This window comes from Podarcis gaigeae (assembly GCF_964106915.1).
Source record: "Podarcis gaigeae genome assembly, chromosome: 4".
NCBI classification, from domain to species: Eukaryota; Metazoa; Chordata; class Lepidosauria; order Squamata; family Lacertidae; genus Podarcis; species Podarcis gaigeae.
Genome location: NC_139677.1, coordinates 106,850,252 through 106,873,392, shown reverse-complemented (window position 1 = coordinate 106,873,392; position 23,141 = coordinate 106,850,252). Strand labels below are relative to the sequence as shown.

The 23,141-nt window shown below is 47.1% G+C and overlaps 1 protein-coding gene across 1 annotated transcript in view; it reads left to right on the top strand.

Moving 5' to 3' along the window:
- The first annotated feature begins 9,599 nt into the window (after window positions 1–9,599).
- LOC310843327 (uncharacterized protein) overlaps window positions 9,600–23,141 on the top strand; it is a 153,589-nt gene continuing 140,047 nt past the window's right edge. Inside the window, exons 1-2 of the mRNA XM_083736517.1 lie at window positions 9,600–9,661; window positions 10,230–10,274. The gene's annotated coding sequence lies outside the window, so the exon portion shown is untranslated. The remainder of the gene's footprint in view (window positions 9,662–10,229; window positions 10,275–23,141) is intronic.

Below are 23,141 nucleotides of genomic sequence, written 5' to 3'. Positions count from 1 at the left end.
GTCAGCAACCACACTACCTGGGGTATACGAGACATCCATTTCTTTCTGGTATAATTCCTCTGTGTATTCTTGCCACCTCTTCTAGATGTCTTCTGCTTCTGTTAGGTCCTTTCCACTTTTGTCCTTTATTATGGAAATCTTTGTACAAAATGTTCCTTTCATATCTCCAATTTTCTTGAACAGATCTCTGGTTCTTCCCATTCTATTGCTTTCCTCTATTTCTTTGCATTGCTCGTTTATGAAGGTCTTCTTGTCTCTCCTTGCTATTCTTTGGAAATCTGCATTCAATTTCCTGTATCTTTCACCATCTCGCATTTTGCTTGCCTTCTCTCCCCCGCTATTTGTAAGGCCTCATTGGACAGCCACTTTGCTTTCTTGCATTTCCTTTTCATTGGGATGGTTTTCGTTGCTGCCTCCTGTATAATGTTACGAGCCTCCATCCATAGTTCTTCAGGCATTCTGTCCACCAAATCTAAATCCTTAAACCTGTTCCTCACTTCCACTGTGTATTCATAAGGGATTTGACTTAGATTGTATCTTACCGGCCCAGTGGTTTTTCCTACTTTCTTCAGTTTAAGCTTGAATTTTGCTATAAGAAGCTGATGATCTGAGCCACAGTCAGCTCCGGGTCTTGTTTTTGCTGACTGTATAGAGCTTCTCCATCTTTGGCTGCAGAGAATATAATCAATCTGATTTCGATGCTGCCCATCTGGTGATGTCCATGTGTAGAGTCGTCTCTTGTGTTGTTGGAAAAGCGTGTTTGTGATGACCAGCTTGTTCTCTTGACAGAACTCTATTAGCCTTTGCCCTGCTTCATTTTGATCTCCAAGGCCAAACTTGCCAGTTGTTCCTTTTATCTCTTGACTCCCTACTTTAGCATTCCAATCCCCTATAATGAGAAGAACATCCTTCTTTGGTGTCACTTCTATAAGGTCTTGTAAGTCTTCATAGAACTGGTCAATTTCAGTTTCTTCAGCACAAGTAGTTGGTGCATAAACTTGGATTACTGTGATGTTAAAAGGTCTGCCTTGGATTCGTATCGAGATCATTCTATCATTTTTGAGATTGCATCCCAGTACAGCTTTCGCCACTCTTTTGTTGACTATGTGGGCCACTCCATTTCTTTTACGGGTTTCTTGCCCACAGTAGTAGATATGGTGGTCATCCGAACTGAATTCACCCATTCCCGTCCATTTTAGTTCACTGATGCCCAGGATGTCAATATTTATTCTTGTTACAGATAGGTAGCCATGTTGGTCTGCCATAGTCAAAACAAAAAAAAATTCCTTCCAATAGCACCTTAAAGACCAACTAAGTCAGTTCTTGGTATGAGCTTTCTGAAGAAGTGTGCATGCACACGAAAGCTCATACCAAGAACTGACTTAGTTGGTCTTTAAGGTTCTACTGGAAGGCATTTTTTTTTGTTTTGAATATTTATTCTTGCCATCTCATTTTTGACCACCTCCAACTTACCCAGGTTCATTGTTCTTACATTCCAGGTTCCTATGCAATATTTTTCTTTACAGCATTGGACTTTCCTTTCGCTTCCAGGCATATCTGCAACTGAGCGTCCTTTCGGCTTTGGCCCAGCCGCTTCATCAGCTCTGGATCTACTTGTACTTGCCCTCCGCTCTTCCCCAGTAGCATGTTGGACGCCTTCCGACCTGAGGGGCTCATCTTCCAGCGTCATATCTTTTATATGCCTGTTGTCTTTGTCCATGGAGTTTTCTTGGCAGGGATACTGGAGTGGCTTGCCGGTTCCTCCTCCAGGTGGATCACGTTTGGTCAAAACTCTCCACTATGACCTGTTCATCTTGGGTGCCCTGCTCGGCATAGTTCATAGCTTCTCTGAGTTCTTCAAGCCCCTTCGCCACGGCAAGGCAGTGATCCATGAAGGGGAAAACTTATCTTAAGAACTGTTATAAAACTGAGGAGTGTTAAAATGTTAAGGGGAAGGAAGATGCAGAATTACAGCTGAAATTGTTTGATAAATTAAGGGGAAATTGAGAAGGATAAATAAGTTTAAATTTAATTGGTGAAAAGGGTTGCTGAAAAATCGTAAAACAAGGATGCAAAAAAGGGTGAGGTATGGGGAAGTTGGAGAAAGGAGGTTTATGAAAAGGAGGTTAAGAAACTGTATCTATGTGTTTGTTTGTATTTGTTAATGTTTGTCTGTTGTCGTTTTGTCTTTAAAAATTGGAAAATTAATAAAAATTATTTTTTTTAAAAAAATAAAATCATTCATTATAAAATTAATTCAAATCAAGCCACTGGCAACCATTGGGCCAGAGCTCCGCGAAGATTGCCGAGGGAGCGAGTCAGACTGTGCCCTGGCCAAAGGCCTGGTGGAACAGCTCTGTCTTGCAGGCCCTGCAGAAAGATGTCCAGTCCCGCAGGGCCCTAGTCTCTTGTGACAGAGTGTTCCACCAGATCGGAGCCACAGCCAGAAAAGCCCTGGCTCTAGTTGATGCCAGCCTAACTTCTCTGTGGCCTGGGACGTTCAAGATGTTTTTATTTGAAGACCGTAAGTTTCTCTGTTGGGCATACCAGGAGAGGCGGTCCCATAGTTATGAGGGTCCTAGGCTGTATAGGGCTTGAAAGGTTAAAACCAGCACCTTAAACCTGATCCTGTACTCCACCAGGAGCCAGTGCAGCTGGTATAGCACCGGGTGAATGTGATCTCGCAGTGAAGACCCCATAAGGAGTCTCACCGCGGCATTCTGCACCCGCTGGAGTTTCTGGGTCAGTCTCAAGGGCAGCCCCACGTAGAGCGTGTTACAATAATCCAGTCTGGAGGTGACCGTCGCATGGATCACAGTGGCTAGGTCAGGGCGAGAGATATAAGGAGCCAACTGCTTAGCTTGGCGGAGATGAAAAAATGCCGCCTTTGTTGTAACTGCAATCTGCGCCTCCATAGAAAGGGAGGTGTCGAGGATTACACCCAAACTCTTAACGGACGGTGCTGGCACTAATTGTGCCCCTGCAAGAGATGGGAGTTGACCTCCCCATCCCATATCGTCCCGTCCCAGCAGAACCACCTGCTCCATTAGGGCCCAGTACAGGCCACATGATCTCCTGCAATGATTTTGCCTAGTTTTTTGCAGACAAAGTCCCTCAGATTCGAGAAGACGTAGACTCCACCGTGGGAGGAGGGCGGGAGAGTGCTAGAGTCCTGCCTAGTCAAGTTGTGTGGGATCCATTCCAATCTGTTACCCCCGAGGATGTGGACAGGCTGCTTGGACGAGTGAAACCAACCACTTGTCTCCTTGATCCTTGTCCATCCTGGCTTATAAAAGCTAGCCGGGAAGGGCTGGGCAATGGGCTTCGTGGGGTGGTGAATGCTTCCCTCCGTGAGGGAGCCTTCCTGGACCCATCTTTAGATGTGGCCACGATGGCCAACTATCACCCAGTCTCAAATCTTCCATTCTTGGGCAAGGTGATTGAGCGAGTGGTTGCTGAACAACTCCAGGCACGCCTGGAGGAAGCGGACCATTTGGATCCCTTCCAGACGGGATTCAGGCCTCAACATGGGACTTGAAACTGCCTTGGTCACACTGGTTGATGATCTCCGGCGGGCTAGGGACAAAGGTGAGAGCTGTTTCCTAGTTCTGCTGGATCTCTCAGCGGCGTTTGATACCATTGACCATAACATCCTTCTGGACCGTCTTGAGGGGCTGGAAGCTGGGGTCACTGTCATACAGTGGTTCCGCTCCTTCCCCCTGGGCTGTGTTCAGAAAGTGGTGGGGGGGATGAGTGTTCAGACCCCTGGGCCTTCACTTGTGTGGTGCCTCAGGGTTCCATCCTCTCCCCCATGCTTTTCAACATTTACATGCAGCCACTGGGAGAGATCATCAGGGGGTTTGGGCTGGGTGTTCATCAGTATGTGGATGATACCCAGCTCTACCTCTCTTTCAAATCCGAACCAGTGAAGGTGGTGAAGGTCCTGTGTGAGTGTCTGGAGGCGGTTGGAGGATGGATGGTGGCTCACAGATTGAGGTTGAATTCTGACAAGACAGAAGTACTGTTTTGGGGGACAGGAGGTGGGCAGGTGTGGAGGATTCCCTGGTCCTGAATGGGGTAACTGTTCCCCTGAAAAATATGTGTCCAGGGAGCTGTTTCCCAGCCCCATCTGGTATGTAGGCTGAGAACCTATCTGCCTGCGGACTGCCTCGCCAGATTGGTGCATGCTCTGCTTATCTCCCGCTTGGACTACAGCAATGCGCTCTACAATGGGATACCTTCGAAGTTCTACCCAGACACTGAGGTCAAGCACCAAGGGCCTTCTGGAGGTTACCTCACTGCGAGAAGCTAAGTTACAGGGAACCAGCCAGAGGGCCTTCTCGGTAGTGGCGCCCTTCCTGTGGAATGCCCTCCCACCAGATGTCAAAGAGAACAACAACTACCAGACTTTTAGAAGACATCTGAAGGCAGCCCTGTTTAGGGAAGCTTTTAATGTTTGATGTATTAGTATTTTAATATATATATTCTTGAAGCTGCCCAGAGTGGCTGGGGAAGCCCAGCCAGATGGCCCGGGTAAAAATCATAAATTATTAATATTATTATTATCATTTAATTTTCTTTCTCCTGTAGTAACCTATGTTATCCATCATTTGAGAACCACGATATTGTTCTCCCTTTGCTCTTCTTTCATTTTTATCATGGTTTTTGAACTCTAATACTTTGAAGGAGCGAGATTTTAATTTCATGAAGTGAGGCAGCTCATCCTCTATTAACAGTCGTAGCTGAGATAGGAAGACCATGCTGAGGGTCTGGAGGGAGTGTTCAGATGGGACTTAATCTGGAGGGAGAAGCTGTGGGAAGACTCTTCTTCTGGGGTCTCCTTCCATTCGGGAGGGGAGAGATTTTCTAGGAAAAGGAAATTTCTGAGTCAGTAAAAAGGACTCAGATGATCCCCTGGGTCTGGCATACAAAGGAAAATACCTTGGGAGTGGGACTGCTAAGAGAGAGGGGAACCGAGGAAAAGTGGCCCCTCGCTCACGGACCAAAGTATGAAGCCATGAAGGAAGCTGGGCTGTCCTGTCATAACTAGGGAAGGGAATGAGAGAGAAGCAGCAGAAACAGAGTTAAGCCTTTTACCATTTATTCTGGATACCTGAAGTGTGACAACTGATTATGAGAGGAGGGAGTTTAAGAGAAGCTGTGCCTGTACAGTGGTACCTCGGGTTAAGTACTTAATTTGTTCTGGAGGTCTGTTCTTAACCGGAAACTGTTCTTAACCTGAAGCACCACTTTAGCGAAAGGGGCCACCGGAGCACGATTTCTGTTCTCATCCTGAAGCAAATTTCTTAACCCGAGGTACTATTTCTGGGGTAGCGGAGTCTGTAGCCTGAAGCGTATGTAACCCAAGGTACCACTGTAGTACCTTGTTTAATCCTGTGACATTTAGCTTAAGTAATAAGTTAACGTCTTCCTGACAGAGGCCTTCCAGAATCTGATTCAGAGCCAAATTTGGAGAAATATGTCACACAGACAATTTCAGAATGGATGGGAGAAAGCAAAGATTGGTTGGGAGCTGTTTCAGAATTAGATCGCGTGAAAATTGAGAACGGAATTAGCCAGGAGATGTTTTATTAACACTAGTAACAAAAAGAGTGAAGGACGCAATCCTTCAGAACAGTTTTTGAAAAAAAATCATGTGGTTGCCGGACAGAAAGTAGATATTTTTAGAGAGATTCCACTGAAATTGAGACTTAGAAGAACCAAATATAGATATTTAACAATAGCACTCAGGAGAGCTGACATTAGATATAAATGGGAATTCCCAGAGGGCATTTCCTTTACATACACGAAAAGGAGATACAGGCTAACATCAGAATTTCAGAGAGTCCTTTGACAAATACAGGAGAGACTATTAGATTCCAACTGCTGAAAGGCACATACGGTATTCAATTAGAATGGGAGACGAACGACGAAGAGGTGAAATCAGTTATGATTAAATGGGCACAAGATATAGGTCATAATATTATTGTGGAAGATTGGGAAAGGTTATGGAAAACCGATTTAAAATTCACAGAGTGTTCCTTGCTGAAAGAAAATTATATGAAGATAATGTATAGATGCTATATGACACCAGTGCAGTTAGGAAGAATGAAGAAAACCAGCTCAAATATGTTTTGGAAGCATAAAGAAAGAGACGGGACTTTTTACCATATGTGGTAGGATTGTAATGAAATCAAAAAGTTTTGGGAAATGATATATAATGAGTTGAAGAAAATGTTTCAATTAACATTTGTTTAAAAACCTGAAGCATTCTTGTTAGGGATTGTAGGAAAAGACCTGCCAAGGAAACTGAAAAATATCTTTATGTATGCGACAACGATGGCAAGAGTCTTAGCAGCACAAGGATGGAAGAATGAGGAAATCCCGACTAAAGAACTATGGCCAGAGAAATGGATGGAAATCACAGAATTGGCAAAATTGACACACAAACTATGTGACAAGGATAACTGTGATTTTAAAGATGAATGGGAACCCTTTAGAAAGTACTTACAGAAGGAACAAAATGAACTGGACTCTTTGGCAGGTTTTGAATAAACATTTACAAACTTTTTATTGATAACATTTAGATAGATAAATTAAGGGTCTGTACAGTTTTGCAACATGCAGAAAATAACATATGTTGATAAACCAGAGAGAGGAGCTGAGGGAAGTCTGGGGGGGGGAGGGGAGGGTGGGTCAGTTTTTTTGGAGAGGGGAAAAATAAGGGGGGAATTTAAGGATGATATGTATTTTGATAAAATGTTATGTTGAAATTACTAATAAAAATATTTTTAAAAAACATTTTGAAAGTGTGTGTGTGTGTGTTTACAATCAATCAATGTATACATATTATGAAAATTACAATACATCATAACATCATATAACATCAGAAAGAGTTATAAAATTTTTCATAAAATAGCGCACTGTCTTTCAGGTTGTGTCTTCCTGGAGTTCCAAAACTCTGCTGGGTGGAGAGGAAATGATCTCTCCCCCTTCATCTCAGCTCCACAGCAGTTCTCTCAAAAATACTTGGCCCTCCAGAAGCCCTTTATAACATAAAAACAGAATCAAACAAGGAACTTATGGTGCTGGGGAAATAGTAGTAATAGTAGTAGAAGTATTTATTCAATTTATATACCATCCTTAATCAGAATATCCCAGGGCGGTGTACAACATTAAAAGCACAATGCAGAACAACAATGATAAAAACATAATAAAAAGCATCCTGTGAGACAGCCGAGTAATGCATCGCTCCTTTTAAAACTTGAGGGGAGACTCACTGCTCACCTGCTTTTACGGCCACTATGGGGGTGTGGTGATTCATCCAAGGGAAGCTCCTCTGCTGGCCCTTTGAAAATTCTGACATCGTCCACTCTTTCTCCTGTCACCCACAGCCATAGAATATGAATAGAGTTGTTCTCCCAAACTCTGCCTTCCCTCCAACATGTTGCAAAGGGAAATTGGGACCTGCGACTTTTGGGGCCACGCTCCTGAATGAGTCACGTAAATCACAAAAGAGCAAGGACCCCCCAAAATGGGCGTCTTTTGGGGCAACACATTCACGGGAGCCAAAACAGGACATCCTGGGAGCCAATCAGAAGCCAGGGTGGCTTCTGGAATTGCAGGACGTCCCACTCAAAGCAGGACAGTTGACAGGTATGTGAAGACCGCCAAAGATGGAGAGTCCACAACCCATAGTGCAGGCATCCCCAAACTCGGCCCTCCAGATGTTTTGGGACTACAACTCCCATTATCCCTAGCTAACAGGACCAGTGGTCAGGAATGATGGGAATTGTAGTCGCAAAACATCTGGAGGTCCGAGTTTGCCTATGCCTGCCATAGTCAAGATGGCTGCCTTTCCCACTGGCTGAGATGCTTCTACCCATTTCATCTGCTTAGCCAATCCAAATATTCACGGCCAACAGGTCCCACCCCTGCCTCCAGCAACTCTCTCCCATGGGAATTGCTTGGCCAGGAGGTGGCTCCTGTTGTAACTTGTCTCCCCTTCTTCTCTCTGTGAGAATCCAGGGAACGGGAAGGGGAAAGAAACCAAGCTAGAAGATGATCACAGGATGTTGGGGGTTTTTTTGGGGGGGGCTTCTTAGCAGGCCTGTGTGACACCTTGACGGCTCTCCTATTGAAATATACTCGGAGTTGAGTGTGGATTTCATGCTCTTTATTCAGCGCATAGTTGTGAGGAGGAATTGAAGTTCCCCGGGAATGTCTGCTTTATATTCATTATTTACACAATGGGCCCCACATGATTGGCTAATTCCAGGATTCACCTGCAGGCAAAATCACTTTTGTGACTTTTGTAATTTGTCCCCACAAAACACTTAAGCACAGTTTCTTCCTATCTGGTCAAAGGGCCTTGCTGCATGATACCAAATATAAGAATTCACTGATAAAGGTATCTATGTACTGGCTCACTGGGAAAACTTCAGAAATTCATATGGACATGTGAGCTCAGCTACTCAGCAGCCCCTCTACCTGAGTGATGATTCCTGGCATCCTGATACCTGAGTGCTGGACAGGTAGCCGTTCCCAAAATAACAAACCCAGACGAAAACAAAAGGGTGTGATTGACATTGCTGGCAAACGGAAATGTAAATATCTATTTTCTGGAGGGCAAGGAGAACCATGGGGCAGGGTCCATGATGCTCAGATTACTGCCACCAGACCTCCCCTTACCATGATGTATGAGTGATGTAGTTTGGGGGGTGTAACATGGGGATTAGCAGCTAATAAAAGTTTGGGTTCTCTTTTGTTTGGGGCTTCCATCTTGTTCCACCTGGTGTCAGGTGGGAGTCCTGTCACGACAGTTTTCAAGAAAGAACAAGCCTACTGGCTGCTGTTTTGCTCTGCTATTCCTGCCTGGTGTCCTTGTTTTTTGTCCAAGGGAACCCTCAGATTTCTCCATTAACATAACGTACCCAAAGCCTTCAAAATGTGCACTTTCCTGCATTTTGCAGCTCAGCAATGTGTAGTCCCAGGAGAGGCAGGGACAGCGTGTCTTCCTGTTCCCCCCCTCAGCTGAGACCTGCCTGGATGGAGACCTGAGAGCCACCTCTCAATATCTGGGGGGCTGACCCATGGAAGAGGGAGCCAGCTTGTTTTCTCCTGCCCAGAATAAGGGACCCAGAGGACCAGAAAGCAGTTTCTGCTGCCTAAAGAGCAGGAAGAACATTCTGAGGGGAAGAGCAGCAGAATCCCTTGGGAGATGGCGGACTCTCCTTCCTTGGAGGTTTTGAAGCAGAGGTTGGATTCCTGCCTTGCAGGGGGGCTGGAATAGATGACCCAGGGGGCTCCCTCCCATTCTAGGAGGAGGTTCCTTGCTTCCTGCAAACCCCTTTCCCCTGCAACCTCTTCCTCCAGTTTCTGGCCAAGGGAGGGAGCGGATCACAGACCAACCAAGAGCAAAAATAAAATGAGCATCTCTGGGATTGTGCAATGCAGGAGAGAAAAGGCAGAGAGGACTGAGCAGGGTGGACTCGGCTTGGCAAGGGTTAAAGGGAACTGAGCTGCATTCCTAGAGAGGACAGGAAGTAAAGGGGGACCAGGTCCTCCAGAGGAAAAGCCCCTCCCTCACCTTCCTGCAAGGGGGGGCGGGGTTGCTTTCTGCTATTGCAAATGCTGCATTGCTCTCTTCCACGGGGATCTGGTGAGTCCCTACTTCCTCCTCCCCCCCCCCAAGAGGGTGCAGTGGGGAGAAGGTGGGGGTCCCAGGGCTGCAGCAGGGGAGGGTGGCTCATGGGGGGGGGAGCCCCAGGAAGCAGGGGGTCCTGCCAGGGAGGGGCGAGGTTGCGCGAGGTTTGCAACTAAAGGTAAAGGTAAAGGTACCCCTGCCCGTACGGGCCAGTCTTGACAGACTCTGGGGTTGTGCGCCCATCTCACTTAAGAGGCCAGGGGCCAGCGCTGTCCGGAGACACTTCCGGGTCACGTGGCCAGTGTGACATCGCTGCTCTGGCGAGCCAGAGCCGCACACGGAAACGCCGTTTACCTTCCCGCTGGTAAGCGGTCCCTATTTATCTACTTGCACCTGGAGGTGCTTTCGAACTGCTAGGTTGGCAGGCGCTGGGACCGAGCAGCGGGAGCGCACCCCGCTGCAGGGATTCGAACCGCCGACCTTTCGATCGGCAAGTCCTAGTCGCTGAGGCTTTAACCCACAGCGCCACCTGCGTCCCTTGTGTTTGCAACTACAGTACTCTATATTCTGCATTTGTATAAAGACGCTGCTTACTCCTTTGGGAAGGGCAATCCTCTCCTGGGATCTGGTGAGTCTCCTCTCCCCCCCCCCCCCAGGGTGCAGTGGGGAGGGTGGCTCATGTGGGGGGGCACAAGAGAGGAAACGTGTCTGAATGGTTGCTCCCAAACCTCTTCCTTTGTTTCCCTTCTTTCTTTCTCCTTATTGGCAGAGGAGGCCAGCCAAGCAGATCAAGCCAAGCTTTGTGAGGAGCTGGGTATGTTTACATGGAAAAAGAAAGGAGACAGAGAGGAGACAGGAGAGCCATGTCAGATTAGATAATTTATTACGGTCAGAGAGCAGCTTACAAAACACACTTGGGGGTACAGTCACAGAAGTAAAACAGGCAATTTATGTACAACAACAAATTTAAAAGCAATGTACACCAACAAACTATCCCAGGGAGTTGACTCAGAGTCACCCATGAAACCGAGTTTGGGGATTTTCATGACGGACTATTTTGAGGTGGGAGATGGTCTGCGCCTACAGATCTGTACACAGAATCTGGCCACCATCCAGGTCATCTTCTGATCTTTGCCTAACAGGAAAAGGTCTAATTTTTGCTTTTGCGGGAGGTCAGCGAGCCTGACCAGCAGGGGACCAATGGTCTTACGACGTGCCTCTTTGTAAAAGGGACGTCTAAAGAACAAGTGTTTTGGCTGCCTATCTCTCCCAATGGGCAGGTGAAAAGTCTCTGAGCATACGGGACTTTTCTAAAGGCTCCATCCAGGACCAGCGATGGAAGAGCCGAGCTTCTGGCGAGTGTAAAGGCCCTTCTTGCATTTCTAGATGCGAGAAAGAAGAGATATTCTGCCAGTGCAGCTATATATTTCTCGATTTCTCCAATTTTATGGTCGGGGCACCTTGCGCAGTCCTGTTGTCTCTCGATGTCTAATATTCTTTGCCTGGCCCAAGCCCAGACTTAGAAGGGCTTGAGGGGCAAAACCCAGTTTCTGGAGGGTGTTCAGAACCGCAGTCTGCCAGCCTGACTGGAATTGGTCACAGAGGATCAATGGGGGTATCCCTTGGGGGAGCAGATTCAATGTCAGCCATTTGTAGATTGATGTTAGGCAGATGCTAGCCTCCACTCATCATCCCCATTTCTAATCTAACCCATGCGTTTGAGACACATCTCGGCACTTGGATGAGAGCTCTAAGAAGTCTAGATTGAACTCTCTCAAGGGGGGAGAAAGCTGAGGAAGGCGGGCACAAAAAGGAACCATAAAGGAGTTGTGCCAAAGTTTTGGCCTTGTATAGTTTTCGAGCTGCGGGAACGAAGAAGCCCCCTTGTGCTCTGAAATATTTAAGGATACAATTTGCGGGTTTTTCCGCTGAACTCCCGATAGAGTTTATGTGTAGTTTGTTGGCTCCTGAGGTCTGTACCACCATTCCTAGATACTTGTAGTTTGAGACTTGTTTTAATTTATGGCCTTGGAGTTCCCAGCTTTTAAGCTTTGGTTTTGCCCCCAAAGCGAGTATCTTAGTCTTTTGATAGTTGATTTTGAGACATTCAAATTGACAGTTTGCTGCGAGCTTTCTTAGTGCCCTTTTGAGTCCAATGGGGGTTCTAGATAGAATTACTGCATCGTAGACATATAGCAGGTCCGAAATATGCCGATTTGTGAGCTTCGGAGGGTGTAGTTCTGAGTCATGGAGTGCATATACTAAATTATTTAGATAGAAATTGAATAGTAGAGAGGCCAATAGGCACCCTTTCCTGACTCCTTTAGAGGTTTTAATAGGGTCCGTTAGGTGTCCTAGGCGTCTACACCTGACTCTTAAGAGCCGTGTTTGCATGCAGTGCCTGAATTAAGAGCAGAAGCTCTTAATTCTATGTAGGTCCCCTGTAGTCTGTCCCAGAGTCTGGTTCTGGAGACTGTATCAAAGGCTGCTTTTAGATCAACAAAGGCAGTGTATAGTGAGGCCGGCCTTTAGGAGAGCCATGTCACTTGGGCGCAGGATTCCAACCAATGGCTTCAAGCTACAAGGAAGGAGATTCAGATTCAACACACGTAGTCATTTTTCACTAGGAACCAATGACTCCCTTGTCAATCAGTTCTGATTTCATGCATTGACTGGAAGGAAGGAGCAACCAGCCTGATTCGCCTCGCATTAATCTCTTCGCTTGCCTCCACATTTCCACAATCTCCCTTCTAGAAGCCTATATCTCCTCTTCCTCCTCCTCCTCATTTATAGAAAGACAGCTCAGAGTCTGGGCTGTGGTGCAGTCCTACCCTGGTTCCCAGCAATTCTCATCCATGCTTGCTCAGGGAACCTTTTTCTTCTCCTGATATTAAACAACTTTTTTAACAGAACAATGTATTTGCTTTGTAGGATTTGCTAGAGCTTCTCATTCAGACAGACAGAACTTGGCAGAAGACCAAAAGGTTTCTTCCGATCTCTCAGAAGCTTCCTGAGAGCACAGATGGATGAGCGAGACACAGCTGGTCCTAGAGCAGGAAGAGGCCATGTCATCCAAACTGGGAGCAGTGGGGAATTCTGGGAAAACTCTGTGCAGAAGATCCTGGGTGAGGAGGACACCCTCCGCTCAGAGGTGCAGAGCCAGCAATTGAGGCAGTTCTGCTTCCAGGAGGCCAAAGGACCCCGAGAGGTTTGCAGCCGACTCTACCACCTTGACCGGCAGTGGCTGAAGCCGGAAAGGCACACGAAAGCTGAGATGCTGGACCTGGTGATCTTGGAGCAGTTCCTGGCTGTCCTTCCTCCGGAGATGGAGAGCTGGGTGAGGGACTGTGGAGCGGAGACCAGTTCCCAGGCAGTGGCCCTGGCTGAAGGTTTCCTCCTGAGTCAGGCAGAGGAGAGAGAACAGGCAGAGAGAAAGCAGGTGAGAGAGACTTTCCTCTGGATACTCCCAAGGGGCTCCAAATAGGATGGAGAACATCCAAAAATGGTCTGCTGATGGCCCCTCCTTTTTCAGGGAATGAGATCTAACACCCTTAAAGTATCTGTCTTTGCGTTCTCTTTCTAATATTTCTCACCTTTCATTTAATGTTTTGAATTCTTGTTGTTCTTTCAGAAAAGGGATCATTTTGCAGAAATGGACCTGGATTCCTGTGAGGCAGAGAGGCCTCCGTTGGACACCAGAGAGAGGCCACTGGGTAAGGAGGAAGGTGGTTTTTCTCTGTTTGGTCTCGTTCTGTTGGCTTTCCAACTCATCTGAGGGTTCTTTTCATCTTGGCTGTTTTTTGTTTTGTTTTTTGAGGGGTGGGGGTTGGGGTTTAGAGGAGGGGAGATGTATTTCTGCACACCTAACATGAAATGGGCAGAAACCTCCAACTGCACTCAGCAGGTAAGGCTTTCTCAAAGCCCATCTGTCCTGTTTCCCCTGTGAGAGAAGCAGGCAATCCTGCTTACCTTTTTCTCTCTTGCAGGTGACGGAATGGTGCCGGCACGACCTCCCTATCCACGTTTTCATGGGGGCAAAAGGGAAGCAGTGGCTGTGGAACCAGATCAGGTATGGGGAAGCTGCCTTGTCGGGACAGAGGCCGAGGGATGGAGCAATGTCATGGACTGGTTGGGCACAGAGGAGAGGTGGGAGGAAGCAGCCAGGGAACCAGGAACAGATGGCTCAGAGCCCAAGGAGTGGAGGTGGAGGAAGGATGAGCAGTCAGAGGGAGAAGAGGGAGAAGGCTGGGAAGAGGAGGTGTCAGAAGCTGAAGAGGTAACAGGGCTTAGTGAGCTGGGAGACTCTGTGGCAGAATGCAGTGCAGAATCAGAGGCAGAAGAGGAAGGAGGCGAGTGGGAGGAGGAAGGTCGAGAGGCACAGGTGAGTCAGGAGAAGGAGGAGTCAGCGGGGGTTCCCTCTCCTTCTGCCGGAATCCACCCTCCCTGCTTGTCTCTCAGAGCCAAGAGAGATCTAACATGGAGGAGCAAAGGCAGGCTGCACACTGGCGCACTGTTCAATCGCTTGCCATAAACCCCAGAAAAGAGGGGACTTGGAAAGCTCTGGGGAGCCGGGGGCCTTCACTCTCTGCAACTGCTTTTGTGGAGGAAGAGGCTCGAAACTCAGCCAAGTCTGTGAACATCGTGCTCTTGCTAATAAAGAGTAAACTCCAGCTGTGAAGTGTGGGATTTCCTGCCCATATAACTCTGTGACTCCAGCCTTCTGAATGTTTCCAGCAGGATTCATCTGTAGTTGCAGTTTTCATGGAATCCTAGAGTTGAAAGGGACCCCAAGGGTTATCAGGTCCAACCCCCTGCATTGCAGGAATCTCAGCTAGATAATCCAAGACAGATGGCCATCCAAACTAGGCTTCTTGTATTTCTATATTCATCAATGAATGCTAAAATTGGCTTCTAAGCAGCGGACAGACGATAACGAATAATTTCCAGGATTCACCTAGCCAGCCCTATCTGCTGCAAAATGGGGCCTGCCCCCCACTCCTCCCCCTCTCCATGCCCCCATGAACCCCTGGAATTTGGCTCTAGGGCACTGGGAGGGAACCTCCCCAGAACAACTCAGGAGGAGAGGAGAAAGTGGATCCTTCCATCGGGGAAACTGGAATGCTTGCGTAGGCAGAAAAACGTAAACATAAGCTGGAGTACCACCTATTTGCACAAAGACGAATACCCATAGTTAAAATGCAGAATGAAAGAATTCAATTAAATCGTTAGAATAGGTACCCATAATTAAAATGTACAGCAAAGGAATCCTATTGAAATAACACAGCAATTAACAGGAAGGAAATAACAGAGCATTGTGTAGCAGATCATATTTCTGCTGTCTCAGAGGAGGACATTTCCCTTTTTCTTTTAGGGTCCAGTGTGCTTTGAAGATGTCACTGTTCGCTTCACGGACGAGGAGTGGGAGTTGCTGGAACCTGACCAGAGAGCTCTGCATAAGGACGTCATGGAGGAGAATCGGGGGATCGTGGCCTCTCTTGGTAAGCCTCCGTGTGGGATCGTCCTATCTGCCAGGAAATTCAAAAAATACCTCTATGTGACAAATCTCATATATTTTCACAGCGCCCCCTACAACACCTGGGAACCTAACACCCCCACAAGAAATAGTAAATTACAGTTTTTTCTGTGAACAATCTTCCTCCAGTTCTGCCTCCTTCTACCACAGTTGGGCTCATCTGAACTGCCCAGGCATCTTAAATGTCGGCTTCAGAATTGTTAGAATAGATAAGTAGCTTCTGTCAGGATTTCTGTTTTTGTTTTTGCTGCTGTCAGTCTTGGGTTGACCAAAGAGACGACTGACACTGGAGATCAAGGGGATGCCATGACTGGGTCAACCAACATCTGCCCCAGAGAAGAGCCAGGCTGATTGAATCTCAGGTAGTACTAGCAGTGAAAATAATAGTATTAATAATAATTTTTATATATACCCTGACCATCTGGTTGGGTTGCCCCAGCCAATCTGGGAAGCTTCCAACACATATACAGTCGTATTTCTGGTTGCGAATGGGATCCGTTCCAGAGATCCGGCCAGATCCCGAGGTTTTCGCAACCCAAGGATCACTGCGCGTGGATTTGTCGCTTTCATAAGCTGATGTTTATATAATCCGAGAGTTACGTAACCCGAGGTGCTACTGTATAAACATGAAACAGTAATAATAACAACAATCTAATCCAATGGAAAAAGTACAAAAAAATTACAAAAAGTGCAAAAATTTTAAAATGAGTAACTTACTTCAAACAAAGCAACATTTAACCAACGATTAGAATCCAATGATAAATACATTGGTTTATTGCAAATAACAAAGGTAATGAACACTGCCTTCTCTACAACAAATTTAATGAACATTATTCCCTAACTGGGGGCTCCATTTGTTCCTGAGGCTCTAATCCCTTTTTCTCTCCATTGCAGATTGTGATGAATTGGAAATCAAGAACAAAGGTGACCACAACACTATCTGCAGAGTGGAGAAGTCACGTAAAAATTTGGAATGTGGAAAGAGCTGCAGTCAGAGCTCCCATTCCAGTTCCCATCAACGAAATCTCATTGGAAAGAAACCCTATCAGTGCATGGAATGCGGAAAGATATTCAGTATGAGATCCTCTCTCACTTCCCATCAAAGAATTCATACAGGGGAGAAACCCTATCAGTGTGTGGAATGTGGAAAGAGCTTCAGTACGAGCTCCGATCTCACTAGGCATCAGAGAATTCATACAGGGGAGAAACCCTATCAGTGTATGGAATGTGGAAAGAGCTTCAGTCAGAGCTCCGATCTCACTTCCCATCACAGAATTCATACAGGGGAGAAACCCTATCGGTGTATGGAATGTGGAAAGAGCTTCAGTATGAGCTCCAGTCTCACTAAACATCAAAGAATTCATACCGGGGAGAAACCCTATCAGTGTGTGGAATGTGGAAAGAGCTTCAGTATGAGCTCCAGTCTCACTAAACATCAAAGAATTCATACAGGGGAGAAACCCTATCAGTGTATGGAATGTGGAAAGAGCTTCAGTATGAGCTCCGATCTCACTTCCCATCAAAGAATTCATACAGGAGAGAAACCTTATCAGTGTATGGAATGTGGAAAGAGCTTCAGTATGAGCTCCAGTCTCACTTCCCATCAAAGAATTCATACAGGGGAGAAACCCTATCAGTGTATGGAATGTGGAAAGAGCTTCAGTCAGAGCTCCAGTCTCACTACCCATCAAAGAATTCATACAGGGGAGAAACCCTATCAGTGTGTGGAATGTGGAAAGAGCTTCAGTAGAAGCTTCGATCTCACTAAACATCAAAGAATTCATACAGGGGAGAAACCCTATGAGTCTGGGGAATGTAGCAAGAGCTTCAGTCAGAGCTCCAATCTCACTTCCCATCAAAGAATTCATACCTGGGAGAAACCCTATCAGTGTGGGGAATGTGGAAAGAGCTTCAGTATGAGCTCCAGTCTCACTTCCCATCAGAGAATTCATACAGGGGAGAAGCCCTATCAGTGTGTGGAATGTGGAAAGATATTTAGTACGAGCTCCTCTCTCACTTCCCATCAAAGAATTCATACAGGGGAGAAACCCTATCAGTGCATTGAATGTGGAAAGAGCTTCAGGCAGAGCTCCAGTCTCACTACCCATCAAAGAATTCATAAAGGGGAGAAACCCTATCAGTGTGTGGAATGTGGAAAGAGCTTCAGTCAGAGCTCCCATCTCACTTCCCATCAAAGAATTCATACAGGGGAGAAACCCTATCAGTGTGCGGCATGTGGAAAGAACTTCAATCAAAAGGCCAGTCTCACTTACCATCAAAGAATTCATACAGGGGAGAATCACGGAATTGTAGAATTTTTGAGCTTGAAGTGATCCCTGGTGCAATCTATTGCACCCATGTGATGCAGGAATAGCAAGTAACGCATCCATGACAGATGACCATCCAACTTCATTTGATAATCTCAAAGAATGGAAATTCCAGCACTCCCAAGGGAGTACAATCCACTAACAGCTCTTGCTGTCAAAAATTTCTTCCGGATGTTTAGTCAGTCTTTTTTTAAAAAAAGAACAACTTGAAGGCATTGGTTTGTGTCCTACCCTGTGGAGCAGGCGTCCTATTGGGAAGACCCAGTTCTCTGAGTACATGTTCTGGAAGTTGGGCAATAGGGGCAGTACAACATTCCTTTTGGTGTACCGACCTTCCCACTTCACCAAGGATTCCCTGCCAGAGTTGCTCCAGGTCATGGCGGATATTCTCCTGGAGACACCTAGTTTGGTTGTCCTAGGGGATTTTAACATCCACACCGACACTACCTTACAAGGGGCCACTTGGGACTTCGTGGAAAGCATGGCCTCCATGGGGCTTTCCCTGAATATGTTTGGCCCTACTCATAGTCGCGGACATGCCTTAGACCTGGTGTTCACCTTATTGAGAATGCATGCCGGAAGGTGAAAACGAGATGCAAAGAGCCAGAAAATCATTATTGGGACTCACAATTTCTCTAAAACAAAGAATCACCAGAGAGCCAACGGCATCTTCCCTGGCTCAGTAACAGAACAGGTTGAGGAAGAAAACGGAGCAAATAGAAGAAGCAGTGAGTAACAACGTTGGGGGAACCTTAGCCCACTTTAAGGAGGATGACAATGACCCGACCCCCCTCCTCACAGAAAAAGCTAATCCATCCAAGAGGGCAAGAGCAGGAGCAGGAGGGATTCCTCCCACTCCTAGCGCTGACCCACCCATGCCTCTAGAACAAGATATCAGAGGAGCCTATCTTCAACCGATTTCGGATACGCACCCCTTCCAAGAGATTTGCAATTTGTCTGCAGAAATTATGGTTCTGGTTCTCCCAAGACTGAATGAAATCCTCACCAAAATAGTTAACATTGAGAAACAATTGGATACTAGCTCCTCCCCTTTAAATGCCCAAGGGCTTAAAAGGATGATAAGAAATGACTTTGTTAACAACTCACCAACTCAATCTATGGATGAAGTGAGGTCTTGTCAAGTCTTGCAAACGAACCAGATAATGCTTGAGATTCACCGATACACTCATTGGTGGATGAACCGCAGACAAATTACTATGTCCTTGTCTCAGCTCCTGAATTACCATTACCGAAATGTAGATCTAGAAAATTTCCACTTCCTGCCTACTGTGAGAAACACAACGCGCCTATTTATGACCTTTAGCCCTCCCATCTCGATTCATAGAGATAAAGGATACTCTATGGTGGTTCCATTCTTTCCGCCCAGTGAGGGTATTTAAGGACGAAACAAGGAGGCAATTGCTCCCTTGCATAGAGTCAGAGCTAATGGAGATAAGGGAAACCAAGCTCAACACTAAAAACACTAATTGCCCGAAGGGGGGGGGGGGAGGAAAGAACTCTGTAAGCCTAGAATTACAAGACCTGAAGAAGAGGCTAATGAGTATAAAGACTGAGATTTCTACCCAAAATATAAGGACAGTAGAGCCTAGAGCACAATATTTAAAGACGTCCAACAGCTCTTTATCCCATGGAAAGACATCAGTGCAACTCCCTGTTCCCTTTTCAAACGTATTAGATGAGGAATTTGGCACCTCCAACATTTCTATGGCAACAACACCTAAAGAACGCTATGTTGCTGACAATCTGGAGATATCCAGCACCAAATCGACATCTGGACCTTTGCCTAATGTTCCAAAAACTTACCAGAATGATCAGCCTTCTCTACTGTACTCCTGGCGAGACAGGATGGACAGATCTTCCGAATTCGAATCTGGCTCTTTGTTGGCCAGTGATTCACATCTTATAACACATACCTCATTAATACTTCCACAGCCACAGATAGAACCAACAATCCTCCAATTAACCCAGGAGGGAGAGGGGGATTGACAGTTAACGAAACACCATGGGACTGTCCTCCCCGCTTGGGGTGTGGTTGGTTGGGTTCTATCTTCTAGGGATACTTACCCTATCAAACCTCCACCTCTTCCCCATACCATTTTGACCCAGGAGTCCTGGCCCAAGGATGACTTGTTATTGAGGGGATGTTACCCCTCTATTGGGGAGGCTAGTATGGGGTCTGGGCTTTCCACTATTGAAGGGCTAGGGAGGAATGGCGGTGGGGCTAGATATCTCTATTGGCGAAGGGCTTCGAGATGCAGTGATCCTCGAACCCCTTCCAATCTACGCCCCATCCCAAAGGATGAGGGTAGGGCGAGCAAGGATTACCCACCTCCGTCATTGGTGCTTTGCAATGCCAGGTCCATAGGCAACAAAACTGCCACGATACATGACTTTTTTGTCTCACAGGGGATTGACCTGGATTGCGTGACGGAGACCTGGGTACGGGAAGGCGAAGTAGTCTCCCTACATGGGATAACACCCACAGGTTTCTCTGTCCTCCATCAATCGCGGACTGTGGGTTGGGGGGGAGGAGTAGCGTTGTTATTCCGGGATGATTGCTCTTTCAGAGCTCTGCCATCTCCGGCATTGAATGTGTTGGTCTCGTGTGGGGCACCAAGGAGAGCTTGGATGTCTGGCTGGTGTACTGACCACCCAGCACACAGGCAGCCACCCTGTCAGACCTGCTGGAGGTGGTGGCGGGCTGGGCCTTGGAGTTCCCACACCTACTAGTTTTGGGAGACTTCAACGTCCATGCCAATGCTGCTCCCTCCTCACAGGCTCTGGACCTAGTGATTTCCATGGCAACACTAGGGCTTTCCCAGTTTGTTTTGGGCCCCACTCATCAAGCAGGCCACACGCTGGATCTGATCTTTGGGGCTGGCATAGATGTGATCATGCTCCCCCCTGTGGAAGTGCCATGGTCTGATCACTACACTCTGAAAGCCAAGATTGACTTCCCGCTCCTCCCCGGCTCGGGTGGGGAACCTATTTGGGCTCGTCCGCGAAAACTGATGGATCCTGATAGATTCCAACAAGTCTTGCGGGAGCCTGCTCCTCCTGGCGACTCATTAGATGACCTTGTTGAGGACTGGAATAACCGGCTCTTGGCAGCCATTGATGAGATCGCGCCTAAGTGCCCTCTGCGACCCCGTCAAAACCAGGCCCCTTGGTTTACTAAGGAGCTCCGTAAAATGAAGCGGGATCACAGACAGCTAGAGTGAGTATGGCGACGGACTCGTGACGGAGCCTCAAGAACACCTTATAGGACGCTTATGAAAGCCTATGAAATGGCTATGAAAGCTGCTAAGAATTCTTACTTTGCAGCTTCCATTGCATCCGCTAGCTCTCGCCTGGCACAACTTTTTAGAATAATTAGGTCAATAACATCCTTAGGAGGACAACCAAATTTAAGCACAAATTCAACCCACAGCTGTGAGGCATTCACGAGCTTTTTTGTGGAGAAATTCCTGTTGCTCCGCTGTGACCTCCCTGCCAATTTAGATACAGTGACTGAACTGGAGGCCCCTCGACTGACATCAGGTCCAGTGTTGGACCATTTCGATTGGATACTCCCTGCTGATGTGGATAGATTCCTCCAAGTTAGTAGGCCCACCACCTGCCTCCTTGATTGGTGCCCATCTTGGCTGATTAGGGAGTGTCCAGATGTTGTGTGGACCCCCCTGGTTGAAATTATCAATTTGTCCCTTGACATGGGGACATTCCCAGGGGAACTGAAGGAAGCAGCAGTGTGTCCACTCTTAAAGAAAACTTCATTAGATCCCTTAGACCTATCCAATTACCGCCCAGTTTCAAATCTTCCATATCTGTGTAAGGTAATTGAGAGAGCGGTTGCTGAACAGCTTGGTAGGTTTCTGGAGGAAACATCGGCTTTAGATCCATTTCAGTCTGGGTTCCGTCCTGGTTTTGGGACCGAGACGGCTCTGGTTGCCCTAACAGATGATCTCCGTAGATAACTGGATTGAGGCGGGTCAGGACTGCTGATCCTTTTAGATTTGTCAGCAGCCTTTGACATGGTCGATCATGATCTTCTGGACCACTGCCTCGCAGACGTAGGGATACAGGGCACAGCCCGTAACTGGCTGTGCTCTTTTATCTCTGGTCGGGCACAGAGGGTGGCACTAGGGAGGGAAATGTCATCACACCATTCCTTGGTGTGTGGAGTGCCGCAGGGTGCAATTCTCTCCCCAATGCTTTTTAACATCTTTATGTGCCCCCTTGCCCAGATTATCCGGAGCTTTGGGCTGGGCTGTCACCAATATGCTGATGACACTCAGCTCTATCTGCTGATGGATGGCCACACTGACTCGACCCCAAACACACTGACCAGATGCTTGGAAGCTGTAGCTGGATGGTTTCATGGGAGCCGATTGAAACTAAATCCTTCGAAGACAGAGGTCCTATGGCTGGGTCGGGATGGCATGGGGATGAGGGACCAACTCCCTTCTCTTGCGGGGGCCCAATTAGTGCCATTGCCTTCCGTTAAGAGTTTGGGTGTAATCCTTGACGCCTCCCTTTCCATGGAGGCGCAAGTTACAGCAGCAGCCAAGGCGACATTTTTCCACCTTCGCCGCATCAAGAAGTTGGTCCCTTACCTTTCCCACCCCGACCTGGCCACAGTGATCCATGCGACGGTCATCTCCAGGCTTGACTACTGTAATTCGCTCTACACGGGGCTGCCCTTGAAGCTGACCCAGAAACTCCAGAGGGTGCAGAATACTTCAGCGAGGCTCCTCACGGGATCTCTGCCATGGGAGCATATTCACCCTGTGCTTTTCAAACTGCACTGCCTCCCGGTAGAGTACAGGGTCAGATTTAAGGTGCTGCTTTTGACCTTTAAAGCCCTTCACGGCCTAGGACCCTCGTACCTATGGGACCGCCTCTCCCGGTATGCCCCATGGAGAGCCTCAAGGTCCATAAATAGCAACACCCTAGGGTCCCGGGCCCTAAGGATGTTAGATTGGCTTCAACCAGAGCCAGGGCCTTTTCAACTCTGGTTCCGGCCTGGTGGAACGCTCTGCCTCATGAGACCAGGGCCCTGCAGGATCTGATTTCTTTCCGCAGGGCCTGTAAGACAGAGTTGTTCCGCCAGACCTTTGACTTGGAGCCAATTTGATTCCCTCCCACTCTTTCTTTTTTCCTTCTCCTCCTGCGATGAGGCTAAATTTTAATATTTTAATATTTCAATATGTTAATATTGTATTTTAATTTTGTTTTTAAATTGTAATCATTCAACTTGTTTTTATTATTGCTTGTAAGCCGCTCTGAGTCCGGCCTTGGCTGGGGAGGGCGGAGTATAAATAAAAAATTATTATTATTATTATTATTATTATGGATGTTGGTGATCTGAAACTAAGTAAAAGCGAAACTAAAGAAGTGCCACGGTCAGATCACTTCCTGGTGCAACTGGACTTCTCCGCGAACCTTCCCCTCTGCAGGGAGGTGGGACCGATTCAGATGGTCCACCCCTTAATGGATCCAAATGATTTCCAGTGGTTGGGGATGTTTTATGCCATGTTGATGGCCTTTCAGTTGATTCCTGGTGGCCCGCTGAAATGTGGAGTTAACCAGGGCTATTGACTGTTTGGCTCCGAAG